Below are 10,193 nucleotides of genomic sequence, written 5' to 3' on the forward strand. Positions count from 1 at the left end.
CTCCATGCCAAACTCACAGCAATAACCTGTTATCAATAACAGTGGATTTGGTTTTGAGATCTGTGTGATATGTTCCTATTATATCCATGGATGGATAGAATAGGAACGAGAGTGTACACATTGACCCTATTCCCTAATAGAGAAAATAGTTTATATAAGTAAAAAATGTGGCTTCGTCAGTAACATCGAGGCCATCAGCAGCAATCCATATAACACTTCCATCCTAGGACAAGACAACTACTGTGAGAGCTGACGCTAAGGGGAGGAAGTTGCCATTTTGGCTGGAAAAAAGGAAAAGAAACAACTTTCCATGAAAACCAAATCATGTCTTATCTATGAAATGCTTGAGTCTCCGTTATCACCTCATTTATCATCTGATTTACTTAACAAAAGTAACAAAATCCACTGTTATTTTAGAATGGCGCCGGAGAGAATGGCTGACGTTTTACGTGCTCCTAACCAACTGTGCTATTTTGTTCGTTTTTTATGTGTTGTTTGTAACTTATTTTGTATGTAATGTTGCTGCTACTGTCTCTTATGACCGAAAATAACTTCTGGTCATCAGAACAGCAATTTCTCACCTCGAACTAGAAGAAGCTTTTTCCTTTAACGAGTCCGACGCGAAGGATATACTGCTTTCTCGGGAACTAGCACAAAACCCCGTCATTTGCGTGAAGAAAAGACTGAGAAAAAGGGGGCGGAGGTCGGGCTTCCTTCTGAGAATTCGTAGGCGAGCGAGTAAACCCCCACTGCCATCCGTTCTACTGGCCAACATTCAATCATAGGAAAATAAAATCGATGACCTACGATCAAGATTATCCTACCAGCGGGACATTAAAAACTGTAAAATTCACTGAGTCGTGGCTGAACGACAACACAGATAACATAGTGCTGGCGGGACTTTCCATGCACCGGCAGGACAGTTTAGCTACGTTTGGTAAGACGAGGGGTGGGTGTGTGTGTCTATTTGTCAATAACAGCTGGTGCGCAATGTCTAATATTAAAGAAGTCTTGAGGTATTGCTCGACTGAGGTAGAGTACCTTATGATAAGCTGTAGACCACACTATCTACCAAGAGAGTTCTCATCTATATTATTCGTAGCCGTCTATTCACCACCCCAAACCGATGCTGGCACTAAGACCTGACTCAACCAACTGTATAAGGCCATAAGCAAACAAGAAAATGCTCATCCAGAAGCGGCGCTCCGAGTGGCCAGGAACTTTAAAGCAGGCAAACTTAAATCTGTTTTACCTAATTTCTACCAGCATGTCACATGTGCAACCAGAGGGAAAAAAACTCTAGACCAACTTTACTCCACACAGAGATGCATACAAAGCTCACGCCGCCCTCCATTTGGCAAATCTGACCATAATGCTATCCTCTGATTCCTGCTTACAAGCAAAAACTAAAGCAGGAAGTACCAGTGACTCGCTCAATACGGAAGTGGTCAGATGACGCGGATGCTATGCTACAGGACTGTTTTGCTAGCACAGACTGGAAAATGTTCCGGGATTCATCCAATGGCATTGAGGAGTATACCACCTCAGTCATTGGCTTCATCAATAAGTGCACCGATGACGTTGTCCCCACAGTGACCATACGTACATATCCAAGCCAGAAGCCATTGGTTTACAGGCAACGTCCACATCGAGCAAAAGGCAAGAGCTGCCACTCTCAAGGAGCGGGTCACTAATCCAGACTCTTATAAGAAATCCCACTTTGCCCTCAGATGATCCATCAAACAAGCAAAGCATCAATACAGGATTAAGATTGAATCCTACTACACCGGCTCTGATGCTCGTCGGATGTGGCAGTGCTTAAAAACTATTATAGACTACAAAGGGAAACCCAGACGCGAGTTGTCCAGTGACGCGACCCTACCAGACGAGTGAAAATGCTTTTTATGCTCGCTTCGAGGCAAGAAACACTGAAGCATGCATGAGAGCACCAGCTGGAAGCTGATGTAAGCAAGACTACCAGGACGTGTACGCAAAGCATGCGCAGACCAACTGGCAAGTGTCTTCAATGACACTCCCTGACCGAGTCTGTAATACTTATATGTTTCAAGCAGACCACCATAGTCCCTGTGCCCAAGGAAGTGAAGGTAACCTGCCTAAATGATTACCGCCCCATAGCCCTCACGTCTAGACCCACTCCGATTCGCATACCGCCCCAACAGATCCACAGATGACACAATCTCAATTTCACTCCACACTGCCCTTTCCCACCTGGACAAAAGGAACACCTATGTGAGAATGCTGTTCATTGACTTCAGCTCAACGTTCAACACCACAAAGCTCATCACTAAGCTAAGGACCCTGGGACTAAACACCTCCCTCTGCAACTGGTTGCTCAACTAAATGTTTTGCGATTATGCTACGGGACTTAGAGGTAATTTGTGGTTTAGTACGGTACCCTGCGTCACTACTTCATTTTCTAGACCAGAGCAAGGGTGCGTAAGAGCACTGATTATGCTTTTGGGTCCCAAGCGCTACTGTGTCTCTAACTGACACTTATTTTTTACTACTAGTCAGTATTACTTACTAAAACTGTTGTTACACTAAGGTTTTTATTCTAAGAGAAACTTAGACCATAATTAGGGAGTGGAAATGTTAGGATTATTTTGCTCTTACTGTTGTACTGTAGCCTACTCCCAACTGGTCACATTGTACAGCGCCCGAGAGGCCCAGCGGTCTGAGACATTGCAGTGCAAACTGTGTTGCTACAGATGCTGATTCAATACCATGCCGGCTGCGACCGGGAGACCCATGAGGTGATGGTAGGCTTTTGATTTCTCTCCCTTATATATTAGTAACAATGTCTCATCCCATGTTCAAGAATGGCCTTTTTCCTGCTCACTTTACATTATTTGAAAACGAAATCATCTCCAAAATATCATTATTTTTAATACAAAGATATTAACATTATTAATTCATTTAGAATCATATACAAGCCCCTTAGATATTCTCACAGATATATTATTAACCCTGTTTTTCACAAGTGTAGCAGGCTGTGAATTCTGCAAACAGCATTTCTAGCAGAACAATATATATTGGTCATATTGGTCTTGGCTCCCGAGTGGCGCTCAATGGGATTACCTTGCAGAGCAGAATGGCGATGGGAGGAGGAGGAAGGGGAGTGGGGCGGGGTGGACCCCCACCCCTTCCCACTGGGTGGCACAGAGCAACACTTTAAGGGGCATTGCATTAATAATGGTGCTGACTAGGGAAACGTTCCCGCTGTTCTTAGTGCCTGTCGTCACGTTCAGTCTAATACAATGTAACTAATAATGGCATGAAAAATGCCCCTTAGATATGAATTCGGAGGGCAGATATTATTACATTTTAAAGCGTTAGACCTCTCACTAAAGGCGTTAGTCAAAAGTTATTTTTAAATCTGAACTGAATTGAACAAAAAATGACATGAAAAGTGCATATTTGTAAATCCAAAACTCTAAAAGTAATTGGAAAGGTAGATACAAATTATTTGTGACATTGTGGTTACAATAAAGCATGTAAACAGGATGTAAACAAGATGCTGTGTTTTTATTTACAGTAGTAATGGACAGCTGGAGGCATTTTGAAAACAGGTTTTCAAACACAAGTGTACCGTAGCACTGTAGCAGGTGTAGCCCTACAGTATTAGACTCTTTAAAACCTTGCTGTATTTGTTGCGTTGTTGTATCGTCAATTTCTCTAGCCAAAACGTCTTAATGACCTTGACCAGTTCATCTTTTCTGAATATTTTCAGTTGATGCCAAACAAGTTCGATCGGGTTTAAATCAGGAGAACTACATGTAGAGATTTAAAAAACATTTTTAGATGGACTGTAGGCCTACCGTAGGTGTTGTACGGATTTGATTTGTTTATTTTTATTGAACCTTTATTTTACTACATAAAGGTCTACTTACTCTGCTGGCGTCTTGACCCAGTGTATGCCCTCATTTGCAATTCAAACCCGGGGGGCAATGTGTTTTGGGTCATTGTCTGCATTTGGAGAAGAATTTTTTTTATTTAGCCTAACAGCCAACATTAGGTACAATACTAGAAATATACATGTAAATAGGCCTAAACATAACAAAATATTGCTAGAGTGCCTTGCAAAAGTATTCACCCTCTTTGGCGTATTTCCAATTTAGTTGCGTTACAACCTGTAATTTAAATAGATTTTTATTTTGATTTAATGTAATGGACATACACAAAATAGTCCAACCCAATCAAGGTTGGGTTATAAAAAAAATTCAGAAATTTGAACATCCCACGGAGCACCATTAAATCCATTATTAAAAATGTTTAAGAATATGGCACCACAACAAACCTGCCAAGAGAGGGCCGCCCACCAAAACTCACGAACCAGGCAAGGAGGACATTAATTAATCAGAGAGGCAACAAAGAGACCAAAGATAACCCTAAAGGAGCTGCAAAGCTCCACAGCAGAGACTGGAGTATCTGTCCATAGGACCACTTTAAGCCGTACACTCCACAGAGCTGGGCTTTACGGAAGAGTGGCCAGAAGAAAATAGGCAAACATGTTTGGTGTTCGCCAAAAGGCCTGTGGGAGATTCCCCAAACATATGGAAGAAGGTACTCTGGTCAGATGACACTAATATTGAGCTTTTTGGCCATCAAGGAAAATGCTACGTCTGGCGTAAACCCAACACCTCTCATCACCCCGAGAACAACATCCCCACAGTGAAGCATGGTGGTGGTAGTATCATGCTGTGGGGATGTTTGGGACTGGGAAACTGGTCAAAATTGAAGGAATGAGGGATGGCACTAAATACAGGGATTTCTTGAGGGAAACCTGTTTCAGTCTTCAAGAGATTTGACTGGGACGGAGGTTCACCTTCCAGCAGGACAATGACCCTAAGCATACTGCTAAAGCAACACTTGAGTGGTTTAAAGGGAAACATTTCAATTTCTTGGAATGGCCTAGTCAAAGCCTAGACCTCAATCCAATTAAGAATCTGTGGTATGAGTTAAAGATTGCTGCATACCAGCGGAACCCATCCAACTTGAAGGAGCTGGAGTAGTTTTGCCTTGAAGAATGGGTTCGGGGCATAGCCGTTTCAGGGCGTAGCCCCCACTCCGCCTGCTGATCCCTCTGCTTTTGTGCCACCGGACCGTGGATCCTCGTCAGAGGAACCAGACTGTTGATCATTGCCGGAGGCTGTGGGCTGCGGGCCGCCGCTGGAGGCTCCGGGCTGCGGGCCGCCGCTGGAGACTCCGGGCTGCGGGCCGCCGCTGGAGACTCCGGGCTGCGGGCCGCCGCTGGAGACTCCGGGCTGCGGGCCGCCGCTGGAGACTCCGGGCTGCTGGCCGTCTCAGGAGGTTCCGGACTGCGGGCCGTCTCAGGAGGTTCCGGACTGCGGGCCGTCTCAGGAGGTTCCGGACTGCGGGCCGTCTCAGGAGGTTCCGGACTGCGGGCCGTCTCAGGAGGTTCCGGACTGCGGGCCGTCTCAGGAGGTTCCGGACTGCGGGCCGTCTCAGGAGGTTCCGGACTGCGGGCCGTCTCAGGAGGTTCCGGACTGCGGGCCGTCTCAGGAGGTTCCGGACTGCGGGCCGTCTCAGGAGGCTCCGGACTGCGGGCCGTCTCAGGAGGCTCCGGACTGCGGGCCGTCTCAGGAGGCTCCGGACTGAGGGCCGTCTCAGGAGGTTCCGGACTGCGGGCCGTCTCAGGAGGTTCCGGACTGCGGGCCGTCTCAGGAGGTTCCGGACTGCGGGCCGTCTCAGGAGGTTCCGGACTGCGGGCCGTCTCAGGAGGCTCCGGACTGCGGGCCGTCTCAGGAGGCTCCGGACTGCGGGCCGTCTCAGGAGGCTCCGGACTGCGGGCCGTCTCAGGAGGCTCCGGACTGCGGGCCGTCTCAGGAGGCTCCGGACTGAGGGCCGTCTCAGGAGGTTCCGGACTGCGGACCGTCTCAGGAGGTTCCGGACCGGGGACCGTCGCTGCAGGCTCCATGCCATGGATCATCACTGCAGGCTCTGCGCCATGGATCACCACTGGAGGCTTTGTGCCATGGATCGTCACTGGAGGCTCCGGGCCATAGATTATCACTGGAGGCGTCGTGCCATAGATCATCTCTACAGGCTCCGAGATTATCCCTACAGGCTTCTTGCCATGGATTATCACTGGAGGCTCCGGGCCATGGATTATCACTGGAGGCTTCATGCCATGGATCATCACTGGAGGCTTCGTGCCATGGATCATCACTGGAGGCTTCGTGCCATGGATCATCACTGGAGGCTTCGGACCATGGATCATCACTGGAGGCTTCGGACCATGGATCATCACTGGAGGTTTCTTACGTGGAGCCGGAACAGGTCTCACCGGACTAGGGAACGTCGCTGGAGGCTCTGGACTGGGAACTGTCACCAGAAGCTCTGGACTGGGAAGGCGCACTGGAGGCCTGATGCGTGGGGCTGGCACAGGTGGCACCAGACTGGTGACACGCACCTCAGGGCAAGTGCGAGGGGCAGGCACAGGGCGTACCAGGCTGGATATACTCACTGGAGGCCTGGTACGTGGGGCAGGCATAGAGCACACCGGCCTGTGAATGCGCACTGGCGACACAGTGCTTGCTCAGTCACTCGCTCCCCACGGTAAGCACGAGGAGTTGGCTCAGGTCTCCAACCTGACTCTGCCAATCTCCCCGTGTGCCCGTGGGATCTTCTGTGACGGACGTCAAAAGGAGTAGACCAAGGTGCAGCGTGGAAAGTGCTAATATTTATATTTATTGTAACTCAGAACAGTCAAACAAAATAACAAACCAAGGAACAACGAACATCACGTTCTGCAGGCTTACTGCATTGACAAAAACAAGATCCCACACTGAAGGGGGGAAAAATGGCTGCCTAAGTATGATTCCCAATCAGAGACAACGATAGACAGCTGCCTCTGATTAGGAACCATACTCGGCCAATCAAAGGAAAAAACAACATAGAAATATAACACATAGACTGCCAACCACACAGCCTGACCTAACAAAATAGAGAAATAAACCGTCTCTCTCAGGTCAGGGCGTGACAGATACAAACCCCCCAAAAATCAATTTTAATTCCAGGGTGTAAGGCAACAAAATAGGAAAAATGCCAAGGGGGTGAATACTTTCGCAAGCCACTGTATAATCCTACCTTGAAAGAAACAAACTTGTCCCAAAAACACCTCTCTTACACACCTCTCTGACATAGGGTCCAGCATATCTCTTATTTCCATATCTCATATTTCTTCCTCAAAGAATTCTCGAGTCACGATACCTGAAAAAGGAGGCAACAGTGATTTATTTAAGCATTCTTTTTAGCATTATTAGGCCTACTTTACAGTATTGTCGCCTACTGTGCCTGTTCATTTTCTGGGCTTTCGCGTTCGGCGTAGCACAGGCATTTGATGATAGTGTTTGCGAATAGCACTGTCCGTGGCCAAAATCCCCAAGTCTACCAGTATTTTTGAAATGTCTCCAGTAGATTTTCCGTTCCTCCTGAAAGCCCTAATCTGCTCACTTAAATGAATAGATACCCTGGTCGTGGTGCTACAGTATGTTGTTACAGCATAATCAAAGTGAGGACAATCGGCGATCTGCTGTATACTTATGGCCTATTGTAAGCACTTTCAGTTAAACCCACCAGAAAAAACAGAACAAAAATAATACAACAAATATTGTGGTTCAACTCAAATATCCTAATTCATTAAAAAAAAACATTTATTAATTGGAACATTAATCATGTAGAAGGGGGGAAAAAGTATAATTATTATTATTATGTATCACATCCGACTGTGATTGGGAGTCCCATAGGGCGGCACACAATTGGCCCACCGTTTCTCTCCCTCTAAAAACAGAAATAAATGTGTTTGCCTTTTTTAAGATTACAATCGCTCACTTTAGTTTTTTTGAAAACGAAATAATCTCCAAAATATCATTATCATGAATCATTAATCAAATTGATGGCACCATCATACAGCCCGGCACCTACATAAAGCTGAGTGACTCATTCATTCATGGCTTTGGATCAACATTCTTTCTGATAGTCTTTAATAAAGAAATGTTTTGGTTATCCTGACCTGTGTTATAATAGCCCATTATTATTGAAATGGGAAGTTTACAAATTTCTTGTTAACAAACTATAGTTTTGGCAAGTAGGTTAGGACATCTACTATGTGCATGGCACAAGTCATTTTTCCAACAATTGTTAACAGACAGATTATTTCACTTATAATTCACTGTATCACAATTCCAGTGGGTCAGAAGTTTGCATACACTAAGTTCAGTGTGGCTTTAAACAGCTTGGAAAATTCCAGAAAATTATGTCATGGCTTCAGAAGCTTCTGATAGGCTAATTGACATCATTTGAGTCATTTGGATGTGTACCTGTGGATGTATTTCAAGGCCTACCTTCAAACTCAGTGCCTCTTTGCTTGACATCATGGGAAAATCAAAAGAAATCAGCCAAGACCCCAGAAAAAAAATCTGGTTCATCCTTGGGAGCAATTTCCAAATTCCTGAAGGTACCACGTCCATCTGTACAAACAATAGTACGGAAGTATAAACACCATGGGACCACGCAGCCGTCATACCGCTCAGGAAGAAGACGTGTTCTGTCTCCTAGAGATTAACGTACTTTTGTGCAAAAAATGCTAATTAATCCCAGAACAACAGCAAAGGACCTTGTGAAGATGCTGGACGAAACAGGTACAAAAGTATCTATATCCACAGTAAAATTAGTCCTATATCAACATAACCTGAAAGGCCGCTCAACAAGGAAGAAGCCACTGCTCCAAAACTGCCATAAAAAGCCAGACTACGGTTTGCAACTGCACATGCGGACAAAGATGGTACTTTTTGGAGAAATGTCCTCTGGTCTGATGAAACAAAAATAGAACTGTTTGGCCATAATGATCATCGTTATGTTTGGAGGAAAAACGGGGAAGCTTGCAAGCTGAAGAACACCATCCCAACCGTGAAGCACGGGGGTGGCAGCATCATGTTGTGGGGGTGCTTTGCTGCAGGAGGGACTGGTGCACTTCACAAAATAGATGGCATCATGAGGGAGGAAAATTATGTGGATATATTTAAGCAACATCTCAAGACATCAGTCAGGAAGTTAAAGCTTGGTCGCAAATGGGTCTTCCAAATGGACAATGACCCCAAGCATACTTCCAAAGTTGTGGCAAAATGGCTTAAGGACAACAAAGTCAAGGTATTGGAGTTGCCATCACAAAGCCCTGAACTCAGTCCTATAGAAAATGTGTGGGCAGAACTGAAAAAGCGTGTGCGAGCAAGGATGCCTACAAACCTGACTCAGTTACACCAGCTCTGTCAGGAGGAATGGGCCAAAATTCACCCAATTTATTGTGGGAAGCTTGTGGAAGGCTACTCAAAACGTTTGACCCAAGTTAAACAATTTAAAGGCAATGCTACCAAATACTAAACTTCTGACCCACTGGGATTGTGATGAAATAAATAACAGCTGAAATTAATAATTCTCTCTACTATTATTGTGACATTTTACATTCTTAAAATAAAGTGGTGATCCTATCTGACCTAAGACAGGGAATCTTTACTAGGATTAAATGTCAGGAATTGTGAAAAACTGAGTTTAAATGTATTTGGCTAAGGTGTATGTAAACTTCCGACTTCAACTGTACCTTTACCAACACCTCTCTGTAATTTGATACTTTGTGCAAGGCAATTGATCAGCATTAACAACTTGTGGCTTGGGCCACCCAAGTGGCGCAGCGGTCTAAGACACTGCGCCACAGTGCAAACTGAGATTCTGTTTCGATGCCGGCTGCCACCAGGAGCTCCATGAGGTGACTTTTAGTTTCTCCAGAAATAAATAATTCTAAATAACAAACTGACTTTATTTACAAATTAGTGAGAATGTCTCACCCCATGTTCAAGAATGGCCTTTTTCTCGCTCGCTCTCGTTTAAATGAAAACTATATAATCTCCAAAATATTGTTACTTTTTAAACAAAGCGATTATTATTATTGTTAATTCATTTAGAATGATATATTCTCAGATATTCACACAGATCCTAATGAAAAAATGTCCCTTAGATATTAATTTAGAATCCTCTAAATGTAATTATTGATGGAGAGTCCCGTCATTGAAAAAATATTTTTTAGATATACTGTAGGCCTACCGTAGGCGAAATGAGTCTCACTAGTGTTGGGTAATGTGCTGTTAAAAGTGGTG

The sequence above is a fragment of the Salmo salar genome, chromosome ssa04 (genome assembly GCF_905237065.1).
Source record: "Salmo salar chromosome ssa04, Ssal_v3.1, whole genome shotgun sequence".
In the NCBI taxonomy this organism is placed as follows: Eukaryota; Metazoa; Chordata; class Actinopteri; order Salmoniformes; family Salmonidae; genus Salmo; species Salmo salar.